Source organism: Emydura macquarii, unplaced genomic scaffold (genome assembly GCF_026122565.2).
Source record: "Emydura macquarii macquarii isolate MOO-44397 ecotype Brisbane River unplaced genomic scaffold, CSIRO-AGI_Emac_v2 contig_1551, whole genome shotgun sequence".
Classification (NCBI taxonomy): Eukaryota; Metazoa; Chordata; order Testudines; family Chelidae; genus Emydura; species Emydura macquarii.
Genome location: NW_027131688.1, coordinates 14,771,854 through 14,787,907, shown reverse-complemented (window position 1 = coordinate 14,787,907; position 16,054 = coordinate 14,771,854). Strand labels below are relative to the sequence as shown.

Here is a 16,054-nt window from a genome sequence, read left to right as displayed (position 1 = left end):
CTATACACATGTTTAAACTCAACTGACCTTATCCTTCCCTATGATCTCAGTTACATAGACTTCCCCTCTGCATTACAAGAACAGACATAGCCTACGTTCTTCTACCAAGCTCAGGGACTCTTGTGACCCAACCTGGTCTCACTTTGCCTTCCAGAGAGCATCACTCAGTCCCAGTCTGTTTTCCTGCCCTCTGGGAACTCCCTTTTCCCAAATCCCCACTCTCCCTGTGTGAGCCTCAATGGCTTTTTCTGGAGGACCTACGTGTGAAGTCTTCCTTTTCCCTCAGACTGGTTTTTGCTAGTTGGCCCGACAAGCCACCTAAGAGCATGCCCCGGTGATGGCTGCTCCATTGTTCGGCAGTTAGACCCATTCAGCCTTAATGACTCTGAGTCACAGGCCTGGTGGCTGTCGAGGACAGTGTTGAGAGACTGTCCGTCCGCTCCCCATGACATTCCACCACACCACCTGAGGAATCCTCCACATAAAACACGTTGGTGTACATATCCATATTCACCACTGAGCGTTCCCACATCCATCACAGACCCCAGCCAAGATCAGAGCCCCCATTGCACCAGGCACTGTATGAGTATTTAGAGAGAGACGGTCCCTGCCTCAAAGAGCTTACAATCTAAACAGAAAAAGGGTGGGAGAGAAAAAACAGGCAGAGAGAGAAGTGACTAGGCCAAGGTTACACAGGTCAGGCAACAGAACCCAGGTCTCCTGGCTCCTAGTTTAGAGCCCAGCATTGCCAGTGTAATGGAGCGTACAAACCCCTATGCAAGGCAGGAAGGGGTTAGTGGGCTATAGGAGACCCAATTATTCCAAATTGAGACACCTGGAGCAGGAGGCAGGCTTCCAGGAAGGGACTCATTGCAAGGGTGAAAGCAGGCAGAGAGAGTAGAAGTGGAGCCCTCACTATGGGCCGGAGCTGAGTTTATGTTGCTTCCTACATATGCTGCATGCTTTGGGAGGCTAAATCTTTGCAACTCAGAAGATGGGTTGGAGCAGAGGAAGACCAGCTGGGAACTGAAGCTGAATGGCTGCTGCATGGGGGCTTTCTGGTAAGGATGCACTACGGCAGCCAGCTCTTGCAAAGTAATTGTGAGTCCCTGGATTTTGGTGCCTACAGGAGGTGCTTTTGTGATTAGCTGAGAGGCTCCATGGTTTTCAGGGCTGGAAATGAGTGCAGAGCTCTGCATGAAAGCCTGGGGAGAGGGGAATGTGAGGACAAAGGTCTGCCCTTGTCACTGAGCCTTCATGGATGGCCTAGGCCTATCTCAGTAATAGCAGAGAGTAGTCCTAGGAGCAGCTTTTTGCCAGCTGCCCTGAGTCCAGGACCACAGATACAGCAGCTGCTCTTCCCTGTACCTCATTGCTCTGGAACTGCTCCTCTGCCTGAGACCCATCAGCAGCTTTTCTCTGACTCTCCCAGTTGCTGTCCCCCGATGGCCTGGGATGATGACTTTGCCTAGGGCTTAGCAGCCTCTCTTTCTTGGTTGATGAAAGTGTGGGAGCTGGGGAAAAGCTGCTGCTTGATTCCAGGCAGAGGATAAATTCTGGGGCAGCAGGAGGCAGGAAAGGGGGGGCAGTTGGAAGCCCTGTTGCTAGGGTCCCAGGCTGTAGGAGGGAAGGATAATTTTAAAATAAAAATATCTTTAGTGATTTGGATTATGATTAAGAGGTTTTTTTTAAAAACCTAAATATATTGTAATTACTGGATAATTTATGGATGTAGTTTATCAAACTTTCACAAAAAGTGGAATGGTTTACAATTCATTTTGAAATGCTTTGAATGGGAGAGAATTGATTGTTTAAAAAAAATAACATTCAAAGGATTGTAACTATAATTTGCTGAGTTACAGAAATCTCTGCTTGAGTTAGGATTTTTCCAGTTGTTAGCAGGGTAGCTGGTGTTGTAAAGATATTCTTGCATGTAAAGTTCTTTGCAGCTCACACAAACCTTGATTTTTTTAAAAAATTGGAAACCTTGATACAGAGAGAGAGAGAGAGAGAGTGTGTTGTGTTTTTCTTGGAAGTTCAGTGTATATTTTCCAGTTCCATTTTATAGCGCTTATACAGGTGGAGAACATGGCATGATGATGGGGAGATTTGGGGGAGGGGGGGAGGAGGAAGGTGGGACAGAATCAGGGGACTCAAGACAGCAATAGGAAATGGCTGGCAGGGGTGAGGAGGGGCTAAGTGGAGTTTCCATCTGAGCAGCCAGGGAGAGGCATGCACTTTCTGTGTATTAAGGCTGATTTGTGTGTATTAAGGCTGATTTTTAAACCTGCAATTCTCTCACCCCTATTTGTAGCGAGGAGTTTAAAAAGTCAGACAGACTAAAAACATGATTTTTTTGATGGGCTTGGGGCCCAATCTCATGATTTTTGCTCTCATGAGGTTGGCGATACTGAGATCCCGCTCCACCATGTTGCCGCTGTAAGGATCCATCTATGCTGCAACTGGGGATGTACTTCCCACCTCGGGTAGACAGACATACGCTAGCTCCGCTTGATCTAGCACTCTAAAAATAGCGGCGTAGCCAGAGGTAGCGCAGGCGAACGCTTGGGCTGGCTGCCCACTTATACACCCAAGGGGTCCAGGCAGCTTTGTACTCAGGTGGCTAGACCAAGCTGCCACCTGTGCTACCCCCAGCTGCACTGCTATGTTTAGCATGCTAGCCTGAGCAAAGCCGGTGTGTGTCTGCCCATCTGACATGGGGCGACGGCTTCCAACTGCAGTGTAAACGCGCCTTAAGAGTCTATGCATTTTATGTGACAGGCTGATCTTCCATCATTCTTATTACTGTTACTCAGTCACTTTTTCAAACATATGAGTAACCTGTGGTTGAAAATGTAGCCTCAGAAAACAGCCCCCTGCAGTGTTTATATTGGCACTCAAATTGCAAAGCAAGCAATTAAAAAAAGATCAGTGACCTGAGGAGGATGCATGACTGATGAAGCCACCCGCCATTAGGAAATACCAACCCTACAGAACACTCTTGTAACCCTTCTGCCAGACAGTCAGCGGCAGCAGCAAGGGCTGGGTCCTATACCTAGGGGTCCCTGTCAATAATACCACACCAGACTGGCTCGAGCCCCCACCCAGTCACCTGGGAAATCACACACTATCCCCTGGGCACCCCAAAGGGCAATACTTCCCCTCTCGCAAGCACAGAATCTGAGTGTAGAAAACAAACCTTTTTAACAACAGAAGGGAAGTAACACAGCACTGGTTGGGGAAACAGTGCAAACAGAATTCATGAACTCAATGACCCAAACCCATCCCAGAGTACTGGGGCATGTCCTTCACCTCTCCCTTCCTGCTTTCTCCTGTACTGACCATTGTAGTTGCAATGTCCATCTCTCAGCTGGGGCTCAGCCAGTCTCCCTCTGCAGGCTCCTGCTGGATGCAGGCTTGACCAAGCCTCCTGTGCTGCTGCCTCTTGCCACCTCTAGGCCTCACTGAGTCCCCACTGCTGGCGCCAACTGCTCCTGGCTCCCGCCATCTGCTGGTGCCAACCGATCCCACCACCTGCTGGCATTGACCGCTGTTGCGCTTGCCATCTACTGACGCTGACCAATCCCACCGTCTGCCGGTGCTGTCCACTGCTGGCACCTCTCTGTCAGTCAAGGTTTCCCAGTCTCTCTAGTGATTCAGCTCTTAGTGAATTTCAGCTCATGGGAAAACCTTCTATTGACCAGAAGCAATGTCCCTGCTTTTAACAAACAAAAGACAACAGAGGAATCATTAATTCTACCATTTAACAGTGGGAGGAGAGGGTCAATCCATGCCTGAGGTTAGCCCTTTGCCAGGGCTAATACAATTTCAACAGAAGACTTTTCTCCCCTTGCAATGCTGAAACATCCATCCACCACCCTTTTATGGGCTCTGTTAGGATGACAGTGAATTTTTTAATCACAACAGGCTAAACACAGATCTGCTGCCATTTGTTCAGATAAGCGAAGGACAACATTTCCTTACGCCTGCAGTTAACACAAAAGTGACTTGTAACACAATACCAGACACATTGACCATTTACCATCATGCTCAGCACCAATATGCTGAGTACTTAATTGTACTCATGCAAACACAAAGCTCATGCAAATAACGTGCCCCCCTTTCAGCTGCTGAGCAGGGTGAGTGCCACTCGGACCTTGCTTGCATCGTAGCATGTCTCCTCAGGAACTCTGGCTACAGACTCCTCCACTCCTGGGTTCCCACAGGATAGAAGGTCACATTAAGGTCCTTCTCTTCAAAGTGGCTGCTGACCTGGGCCCAGCATATCTAAAAGATTGAATAAAGCTCCAGGATGAAGACAATTGTCAACTCCTTTCCTCAGGGACAAGAACTCTTTCTACAAAAAGAGTAAAGCCTGTCTATTGGGCTGGTTCAATATTGTGGAATGACCTGCTAGTGGAAATAAGGACCATCATGAATCTCCCCACCCTCTCCTCCAAGTACAAGGGGCAGTTTTTTGACCTGCCTTTTCTAATATAAATACATAGCAACAAACCAAACCAAAGAGTACTCAGCACACATGATTCTTCCCCCCCCCCCCCCCCCCCCCCCCCCCCCCCCCCCCCCCCGGTCCACGTGGAGAATGGGAAAGAGAACGAACCACACATGACAGATGTTAGTCACATTGCTTAATGGAAGACCCTCTGATACTACAGTGATAATGGAGATATAAGAATCAATATAGAACAGAAGTTACTCTTTGCCAGTTTCCCATAGAATGCCTAAAAAGGAAAGAAAACCATTCTTGAAAAACACTTTACCGAGTATCAACATTTAAAAGGACTGAAGGAGACACTCACACTTGACAATATGGTTCCAAAACTGGTTAGATTTCTTCCTGCCCTCTCCAGTGGGCTGTCAACTTTTTTTTTTAAAAATAACTTGGGGTTCAGGTTCAAATCTGAGAAAATACAGTGCTGGAAGCTTGCACTGCATCATGTTTTCCTTGCTGTTGTAGGAAGAGTACCACCTTTGGTACTGAACAAGTCAGAATGAAATACAGTGCATCACATCAGCAAGATACCACTGTTGGACACACCTGAAACACTCCAGTAACTTTTTAAAATTATTTTTGCAGATCATCTTTAGAGCTTCGTCCACTTTCAAACTGGCCCTGGAGAATTTCAATTTATTGATTACTGAATCTTTTTTGGAAAATTTTAAATGAAAGACAAAAGTATCTTTGAAGTCATACCTTCACAAGGCTGTGCTCTCTTCCTGTTTTTGAAGCATCTCGAGTGCAGTTAAATGTTTTTGTCTTTTTATATTAGTCCAGTCAGGCCCTCTCTAAAATGCTAAAGCAAATTGTAATGAATGTTGATGGAAATAACATCCAGAGGAAGCCATTTACAGTTCAAAGCAAGTTTTACTAGTCCTACAAAACCCATAGACTGTGCTATGTATCTGAGTGCCATTTTGAGTGTTAAAGGAAAAGGTCCTGGCAGGGGCGGTTGAATTGTGGAAATGGAAGGTATGCAGGGGGTGCTGGCGAGAGGGCTTTGGCCTCTTTGACAATGAGCTGAAGTTCCAGGAAAGAGGATTACTGTGATGGGATGGGTTCCATCTATCAAATACTGGGAAGAGCATATTTGGACATTATCAGGTTAGCCAGATAAAGGAGACCTTTAAACTAGGTCTTATGGCTGGATTTTTGTCACCATCCCCCAATGTGCATATAGGCTCAAGAAATGAAGACAAGAAGAAGGGGATAAATTCTGGAGAAGACTAAAAACCACAACTGCATTAAAGAGGCAAGAGGAAAAGCAACAGGCAGTCTGCAAAATACCTGTATAAAAATGCACGGAGTATGGGGAAACTAGCAGGATGAACTGGAAGTCATGGTATATGAAGAAAATTATAACTTAATTGGCATTATAGAGACTTGGTGGGACAAATCCCATGATTGGAGAACCAGCAGTGAGGGATATAGCTGGTTCTGGTAGGATAGGAATGGGGAAAAGGAGGAGGTGTGCTGTCTGTCAAGAATGTATACACCTTGCTCTGAGGTCCAAGGGGAAGTGAGGGTCAGATCTACATAGTCTCTGGGTGGGGATAAAAGGGGAAAAGGATAGTAATAATGTTACGACCACCAAATCAAGAAGAGGGAGTGGATGAGATATTTTATGAGCAGGTAGTAAGATTGGTTAACATGCATGCACTAACATTAATGGGGAATTTAACTTTCCTGATATCTGTTGGAAGACTAATAGAGCAAAACATAATATGTCCTGCAAGTTCTCTAGCATGAGTAAGAGACAGTTTTCTGATTCAGAAAGTTGAGGAAATAACTAGGAGACCATCCATTTTGGATCTGGTTTTGACCAACATGGATGAATTAGTTGTGAACATGAAGGTGGTCGAGAACTTGGGAGGAAGTGATCATGACCTGATAGAATTCAAGATCCTTAGGATAGGAGGACATGGGAACAGCAAAACAAGGACACTGGACTTCAGAAAGGCAGATTTCAACCAACTCAGAAAAATAGTAAGCAAGGTCCCATGGAAAGACCGATAAGGAAGACAAGGCATCGAAGGGGGCTGGCAGTTCCTAAAAGATGCAGTGCTAGAGGCTCAACATCAAGCTCATCTGATGAGAGAAGAGATAAGGACAACATAGCTTCACAAGGAGCTTTTTAGCTATCTAAAAGCCAAAAGTGGAAGGAGGGGCATGTGTCCAAGGACGTATACATGGGAATAGTGCAAGCGTGTAGGGACAAAATCAGGAAAGTGAAGGTAAAGAATGAGTTACATCTGGCAAGAAATGTTGGAGACAAGAAGAAGGGATTCTACAAATGTCAGACAAAAAAAAATCAGGTATGGTGTGGGTCTGCTGCTCAATGGAGAAGGTGAATGGGTAATGGAAGATGATAGGAAGGCAGAGTTGCTCAATACCTACTTTGCTTTAGTCTTTGCTAGTCATCTAGTCACTATATTTTTTTTTTTGTCAGAAGTTACCATAGACAATAAAGGGGAAGGGATGCAGATCAGGATAAGTGAGGAACACCTCTGATTTTCTGACTAATTTGAATGAATTGAAGTCAGCAGGGTCTAATATACTATTCACCACAGGGTGCAGTAGGAGTTAGCTAAAGAAATCTCGGAGCCACTGGCAATAATATTTACAAACTCATGGATGACAGGAGAGAGCCCTTCTAAGTCTTCCAGGATAACATAGTGCCCATCTTTAAAGAGGGAAAAAATACCTGGGAAGCTACTAGATAAATGTATAGAACATTCAATTTGCGAATACCTGGAGGACGAAAAGGTAAGTGCTAGCAGCCAGCATGGATTTACCAAGAACAAATCATGCCAAACCCACTTGATTTCCTTCTTTGACAGGGTAACTGGTTTGGTGGCAAGGGGGAATGCAGTGGACATCATACACCTGGTCTTTAGCAAGGCTTTTGACACAGTTCCACTTGACATTCTCATAAGTAAACTGGAGAAATGCAGGCTTGGCAGAACTATCAATAAGTGGATACATAACTGGTTAAACAATCCAAACAAAAAGTAACTCTTAATGGAATGATGTCAGGATTGGAAGAAGGTCTCAAGTGGGATTCCACAGGGACCTGTTCCGGGTCCAGTGTTTAACATCATTATTAATGACCTGGGTGTAGCTGTAGAGAGCATTCTAATCACATTTGCAATGACACAAAGCTAGGGGCGTTGCAAACACTTTGGAGGATAGAGCTAAAATTCAGAGGAATCTTGATTTAAATTGGAGAACTGGGCCATAGGCAAAATGAAATTCAACAAAGACAAATGTAACGTGCTGTGCTTAAGGAAGAAAAACCAAATGCACAAATATAGAATGGGGGATAACTAGCTTGGCGGCAGCACTGCTGAGAAGGATCTGGGAGTTGTGGTGGATCACAACCTCAATATGAGTCAGCAATGTGATGCTGGGGTGGGGGGAGCAAATGCAATTTTGGGTTGCATGAATAGGGGCATAAAGGTGGGTGATTGTACTGCTCTACTCAGTGATGGTTAGGCCTCAGGTGGAGTACTGTCCAATTTTGGTCATCAATGTATAGAAAGGATGTAGAGAAACTTGGAAAGTATCCAGAGGCTAGCGAAAAAGATGATCAAAGGGATGGAATGCAAGCCATGTGAGCAATGGCTGAAGGAACTGGATATGTTTAGTTTGGACAAGAGGCGATTAAGAAAGGACATGATAGCCGTCTTCAAATACTTGAAAGGCTGTCATAAAAAAGAGAATAGTTGTTCTCTCTTGCCACAGATAATATGACGAGGCAATGGGTTCAAACTCTAGTATAGAAGATTGAGATTAAATATCAGGAAAAAATTCCTAACTGTAAGAACAGTAGGACAATGGAACGGACTGAGTCATGGAAGCTTCTTCACAGAGATTTTTAAAAGGAGGCTGGATAGCCATCTGTCTTTGATGGTTTAGACTCAACAAATTCTGCATCTTGGTGGGGGGTTAGACTAGATGCCTCTTGTGGGTCCTTCTAACCCTATGGTGCAATGATTCTATGGTCTAGTGGCAGTTTATCATGTAACTATTTACTTACATACACATATTTAGAGTACTCCTGTAACCACCTCAGCAGGTCTGGAGATGGGATGCAGTTCAGATAAGCACACAGATACTTGGATGCATAATTGGCTGCCATCTAGACTGTTTGCTTGAATATCTTGAGCCACATTCTGGCCTCTGTTGCACCAGAGTAAATCCAAGGTAGGGACAACCCGGCCCTGACCCCAGGAAAGAACTGACAATCTCACCAAAGTCTATTCCCAGGAGATTTGCAGACTATTTTTGATAATCTGACCCTCGAGAGATTATGTTCTGTTGAATCACTTTTACTTTGGTGTAACTGGGATCAGAAAATGGCCCCAATGGGAAAGCCAAGAGCAGGCTTACTGGTGAATGACAATTCTCTCTGCCCCTGTTCATGCCGTAAACAGCCTTTTACTTGCAGCATTTCAACAGTTACCACTTGTGTGTGAGTGAGAGAGAGAGAGAGAGAGAAAATAAGGAATGATGTTAACCAGCATTTTTAGTCCTCCGATAAGGTTTGATTTGAGATTTTTGTCCAAGGTGTGGGCAGTTCTTATCTTATTTGACTCTGTGCATTTTGCTTCCTGCTATGAATACTCACCACTGTTATTTATGATTTGTATTACATTAGTGCCTGGAAGGCTTAAAAAATGAGATCAGGCTCCTTTGTGCGAAGCATAGTAAGAGACAGATGTCCCTCTCCCAAAGAGCTTATGAGCTAAATAGACAAGACAGATGAAGGATGAAGTGAGTTGCCCAAAGCCAAGCATTAGGTAGTGGAAGAGCCAGGAATAAAACCTAGGTCTCTTGACTCAGTGCAACGCCTTATCCATTAGACCATACTGTGTCTCAATATGTTCATTCTATTTCCTCTAAGATCTTTATCTCATGGTGCCTTGAACTCCCTTGGGAGTTGATTTCACTGCCCAGAAATTTCCCCTGTTTAATTGAAACCATTTAATTTCGTTAGCCTCAGGCAGTTGCTCTGTGTCCTACCATCTTCTGCAAGTTCAATAAAGGCTTGATCTAACTTCTGCTAAAGTGAGCTCCACAATCTGAAACTTTTTGAGAAGACTTTGATATACTAGAGAGTCAGATAGGTGGTCTATTCTGCCAGTAATTGTGTGGATTTAACAGCAACAGCTCAGAGTCAGATCTGTAATCTAGGTGTTTAAAAACTCCCCAAATGCACTTGCAGAGGCTATGACTGATTAAAAATCCGTCAATAATATGTTTCGTAAACTCTCTAAATGCTGTGATTGAGTACTAAAATCTAATCACACAGCTCTGATGGTGTTCATTTTAATTCTTGCATGTGTGTTTGCTGGACTCAGATTTGAATGAGTGTGCCTGAGCTTTTTATTATTTTAATCAAATCTCCTGGCCAGATTTTGCCCCACGGTTGCTAAACGGGGGTTCCCATTGGTTTCAGTAGGAGCTCTTCAGGTGCCATCTCAGAATGGCCAGTAGCCTCCTCAGAATGGCATAGAGTAGTGTGGGAGAGGCTTCAATGGGCTGGTCCCCACCATGAAAGGCTGCACAATGCTGATGCAACCCATTGGTGAGTATGTGTCGCATGTCCCCTGCTGTGCCCGATGCACCTAGGACAAGAGCCTATTACAGCCGCAGTTACGGAGTCCTGGCTCTCCAGCTCAGGATGCAGCAGCTCATGCTGTTAAGTCTGATGGTCCCTGGTTAAATCCCCCACGAGTTGGCTATAATGGCAGGCATAACAAAGACACTTCCTTGGCTCTTCCATTTACAGTTAAATAGTGAGGGATCATACTCTGCACTCCTTTGCAAGGGAAAAACACTCAGCCCCCCCATAACAGGTGAATTTGGGGGATGAAAGATAAGGAAAAAGCAGGAGACCCCAGCCACTGTGGAGCTGCATCCTGTGTCAGAAACAGACAGTGATGCAATTTCGCAGATGGCAATAAGAAGGATGGCCAGCCATGGAGACAACAGTCGACTCACTAAGGAACGAAGTTAGAGAGCTAGATGTTGTTCTTGTTAGAATGTGACACTGAACTTGGCAGATGAATTCTGTCGCTCTCAAGTGTGTCGCCCGTGCAGTCAGAGGTGATGACTCTGACTCAGGTAGAGGGAAAAGGAAAGATTGCACGGAGAAGAGCCTCATTAAAATGTTACAGTTGAGCCATTAACTTCCAAAATCAAAGATTCTGGGTCTCCATGGCAACCTTAACGTTTTGTTTGAAGGATGCTGTTTACTATTTGCCCAAAGTGAGAAACCTGCTTTCAAAGTATCTCTTGCTGCCAGGCTCCTGGGAAGCTGGGATTGCTTTTATAGCAAGCACAGTTGTAATTCTCCAAGGAGACTGCGGGTAGGAGGAGAGCTGCTGGTCTTGCTTCTGTCTAGTGCTGTCCTAGTGCGATGTTTCAGGGTTGGATCACAGGTCTCCTGCAGGGTTTATGAATCTGACCTCCAGCTGCCACCATCTAACTGGTACTGTGGGGCTGGAAGGGTCCTTCTCAGTGACACACTGTCTCACTAAAGTGCAGATCCCACAGACCTTACATCTCCACATTTGTGAACACAAGTTCTGTGGTTGCCTGGGCAGACCAGGTAATATATGTGCGAACAGCAGCAGAGGCACCTGATCGTATTGCAACATGTATGCATTAGGGATGTAAAAATTAGTTTAATTAAAAATCTGTTTAAGCGTTCTAAAAATAAAATGGTTAAACACTGGTTGGGGGCACGGGGGGAGCTGTGTTGGGCTAATATGCATCTACAAATGGGCCTCTCTTTCAAAACTTGCTCTTGGCAGGTCTATGAATGGATGATTCTCTCACTATTTAGTGTCCTGTGCTGAATACTTTCTTAATAATCACAATAGATGAAACAAATTACCCACAATGCGATATGCACAGTAACACCTCCACACAGGTGTTTGTGTTTTAGCAGAGGTCATAAGGAGGGATCCTTTCAAAAACATTTTATCCGTGTCTCAATTACAAAAATTAATAAAACTTAATGCTCATAGGTGTCCTATGGAGAGAGGAAGCGTGGCCCCTGGCCCTGAAAAATGCTGGGTTCCCTTCCTGGCTCTGTCATGGATGTCTTCTGTGAGCTTGGGCCAAGTCACTTAATCCCTCCATGCCTCAGTTCCCCATCTGCAAAACTGGGTTAACTTTCCCCTTTGTTTGTTTTTATTGAAAGCTGTTGTGAGAGCAGGAACTATGTCTACACTGCACTCTACTGGCAGTAGCGTGTACACAAGGGGTAGCTAAACATTGCAGTGAAATAGCAGGCTGTCCCCACAATGTGGTGTGTAGCTACACGTACCAGTGAAAGGCTCTGGCAGGTGCAAGGCAGAGGGGAAAGGATCTGCCAGTGGGGAGTGGCTGGAGCCTTCTCCCGCCCCACTGGAGCCTTTCCGTGATACGAGAATCTTTCCCTGGGGTAGGGAAAGGCTCTGGCAGCCAAGACACTGCTAAGAATAGCAGTGGGGATGGAGCAGGCACTGCGTAGGCATGTAGACAGCTGTGAAGGGTACATACCCTAAGGTGCAGGGGTGACTCTACTCACCTAGGAAGTGCCACACGGTCTAAACTGCTATTTACACCCACGCAAAAGGGGTGGGCCGTGTATGTACTCTACATGTCACCATAAGGAATGTGCAGTGTAGTCAGACTCTTGCTATGTCCATGCAGGGAGCTTAGTACAAAGGGTCCCGGTCTCAGTTGGTGCCCTAAGCAGTGTCATCAAACAGATAACATGGGATTCCTGCACCTTCTGAGGGTGCCTCGTTGCTGACTTTTAAGCTGATCCCATGCCCACTGAAATCAACGAGAACCTTTCCACTGACCTCCAGGGGGTTTGGATCAGCCCTTGGAGGCTGCTCCTGCTCCCGTTGGAAGGGTTGCCATTGAGTTCAGTGTGGAACAACATCAGACCCTTTGCTGGGCTCTTTCTTACATTTTCACCTTGGCCCCGAGGACGGAGCTGTGACCGAAATCCTTCTACTCCTTTGTCCTGGATGTGAAGCTTTATTCTACCGAAGGGCACTGGAATTATGTGGGGGTAGCTTTTGCAGATATAGGGAGATTTTGCCTGCCCCCAAAATGCAGTGTGTCACGTGGATTTGCAACCTATCAGGGAGGGAAGGGGGTTTGGCAAAGGCATAGATAGCAGTGAGCAGCCTAACTCTCTCTGACCTTCAGTGAGCAAGACAACTCTCTGCCCTTTGGGACTTTGAAAATCTTTCCCCCCAGGATAACATCACTAGATGTGATGCCATGAGAGGGAGGATTCATTTTTCATGCCTCCTTGACCATCCGCCTGCTCGCTCCACCGGGGCTTCCTCTAGCATTCCCCTAGCATTCCAAACCCATGCCCAGCTTCAGACAGCTGCTGTTTAATAAAAATAAACCCACAGCAACCAAAAAAACCCGTCAGATAAATCCCCCAAATCTACCCCCCCAAATTACATTGGTATCAATATTCAGCCCATGCAACATTGTTATTAATATTAATCATTTACACGTTAGGGAAATAAAAGTTCCTTTCCAAAAACGTGGGGTTGGAGCTGAGAATGTGCAATCCTGGATTTGACATCTGCTGCCTTCCTCTTTAAGGTCACTAAATTTCTTTTGCCACCTAGTGGCCAGTCAGTGAGACATTTAAAGTGAAGAACAGCAACAGCCTGAACAAATAGGTCATTGTGGCAACATACATGGAGAGAGAGAAATATATGCTCTGAGGTGGTGTCTGTGTGTGTGTGTGGGGGGGGGGGGGGGTGTGTGTGTGTGTGTGTACAAGTGAGTGGTACGAAATGCAGTAGAGAAGCCACTTGTGCTTTATTTCAGCCATAGCCCTCTTCCTCCTCCGACAGTAAAGCCCATGGGAGTGGGAGACTCAAAAGTTTGGGACAAGCTTTCCTGGGTGGGGACACGTTATCCTCTCGTGGACCCTCCTATTAGAAAGGGTTTGTCCAGTGTAACTACAGAAGTGTGTTTCCCGGTGGCTTTGTAGCCCATTTGAGAGAGAAAAGTTTTAATAAAATGCATATCTTGTACAAGGGATAAATGTGCAGGTAACAGGCACTCGTGGGAAGGAGCCCAACCAGCATGGCTTCTGTAAAGAGGACAGAGGATTCTGCTGCAGTTTTGTGCATAGAGCTTCACCAATCGAAGTCCCTTTCAAGAGATTTGGTTGGGCATGGTTGGAACCTCGGACGCATGAGTGAAATTTACTCATCCACCATCTCTCAGGCACAGTTATTACTTTCTCTGTTAGACTTTATTGTGACCTTTTGTGTGCTGACGCACTTTCTTTCAGTGGCATAATGAAGCGTATGGACATAAATGTAAGCCTTTCATTTAGCCTTCTTATCAATACACTTATAGTACAACAAATAATTGTAGAACAGGAACTCTTTCTCATTTTTATTAGCCAGCTGTACTAATTTTTAAACACCCGGCCTTGTGTGCTTAACTATTTTTACATCTGACGCTTCAAAAACATAGGGTCTAGGTCAGGTCTCAGTCAGTATTACCCTTTTACATTTTAGTTAACTTCTTTTCAACATGCAAAGAAGGCAGTATAATCCCTTATGAAGGAAACCTAGTAGGTTAACTTGTATCTGAAGGTACAGTAGTTAATACCTAACCCAACTTTAGATTTTTGTCCCATAGTAGGGGAGCATGTGTTGGGATGTATATTTGTTGGCATGTGTATTTCTTGGCATGTCTGTGGCCTCTGCTTAGTAATGTACTTAAGCACATGCCAAACTTTAAGAACTCTGTCATCTGTGGAACTACTTATGAACCACTTAAGCATGTGCCTACTTTTCAGCATGTTGCTAAATCAGGGCCTATACTAATATTTTAATACGGCTTGACTGGGGCCAGCCTGGTGTCGTAGTGACAACACAATGCACTTCCAGATGGGGCCATCTACTTATGGGTCTGACTTTGATCACGCTCCCCAGGCCAGCAGCCAGCTGGTCATTTTCCTGGGCTTCCTCTAAAGTGATGGTCCATGGCCAGCATTCAGATGGGTATGGAGAGACTCCAGCAGGCAATGCATTCAGCCATATTTGACTGCTCACTGTGATGTAAGGCCTTGGGAAATGTGTACATGGCTGGGGAGTTAAGGGTGAAATGGAACAATGCTGGAGACCTCTCTTTTTCCCCTCCCATCTCCAAAATGAAAATGCCTTGGGAGATAGGAAAGGTGTGGCTGGAACATGCTTCACTCCTGTGATCACAAGCCAGCAGAATAACCTCTTGGTGGGCTGTTATAGGTGGTGCAAGTCAGAGCTGTCCCCAGGACTGGTGGATGAGAGGCAGACAGAGGGGCAGAAAAATACTAATGTCCCCATTGATCTAAGAGGAATGGTTAAAAAAACTGGGCATGTCTAATCTTGAAAAAAGGAGGGGACCTGACAACAGTCTTCAAATATGTTAAAGGATGTTTATAAAGAAGATGGTGATCAATTGTTCTCCATGTCCACTGAAGGTAGGATAAGAAGTAAGGCTTAATCTACAACCAGAGAGACTTAGTTTGGATATTAGGAAAATCTTTCTCACTATGGTATTTTAGCTCTGGAACAGGCTTCCAAGAGAAGTTGTGGAATCTCCATCACAGGAGGTTTTAAAGAACAGGTTAGAAAAGCACCTGTCAGGGATTGTCTAGGTTTACATGGTCCTGTCTCAGTGTAGGGGGGCTGGACTAGAAGACTTCTTGAGGTCCCTTCCAGCCCTACATTTCTATGATCCATGTGTACCAAGCATCTGGTGCTCATAATTATTTCATTATTAGAGGGGCATTATATAAAAATACTGGGCCAGGTCCTTAGCTAATGTAAAATGGTATCGTTCTATTGATGGAATTACACTGATCTAAACCAGCTGAGAATATGGCCCATTGTTGTCAGAGTTATGTGGTGGAATTATGACTCCTTGCTGGGATTAATCAGAAGCAGTGCTGGCCGCAAATCAGGAGTGTTCAGAACAATAATAAAACAGCCAGGAGAAGGCAGAAAAACCAGATAACACAATTGGATGGTGTACCTCACTTGTGGATTAATATGTTAACCACCAGAGCAGTCAGTCTAGTGCTCTTCATCAGCATGAAATTCAATAAAATTTATGGAAAAATATTTTTTTAAATAAAACATTTCTTCCTGGGCCTGGTTCTGATCCCAGGCACACTGGTGTAAATATGGAATAACTCCATCAAAGTTAATAGGGTTACTCTAGATTTACCCTGGGGTCACTGAAATCACAAGCTGGTCCTTCCATTTCCAGCAAGTATGAACGAATTGATAAGACTCTAGCCCCATATCTGATGTATTTCTTTGATCGCACTTATACTAATCCAGGCTGCTCACAGTGCAAAAGTTCTTTGCAGTTTAATAAAAAATGAATTAGCTTCCTCAAACAGTTGAAAAACATTTGGCATTAATATGCTGGGTTGTTTTGGAGGATTAGTTATTGAGATCCATCCTTAAATAAACTTTGTTGGTAAGCCATGGT

At 44.9% G+C, this 16,054-nt stretch overlaps 1 long non-coding RNA gene across 1 annotated transcript in view; it reads left to right on the top strand.

Moving 5' to 3' along the window:
• The first annotated feature begins 888 nt into the window (after positions 1–888).
• Positions 889–16,054, top strand: part of LOC137157569 (uncharacterized) — a 39,568-nt gene continuing 24,402 nt past the window's right edge. Inside the window, exon 1 of the long non-coding RNA XR_010921147.1 lies at positions 889–1,061. This is a non-coding gene — a long non-coding RNA (uncharacterized lncRNA). The remainder of the gene's footprint in view (positions 1,062–16,054) is intronic.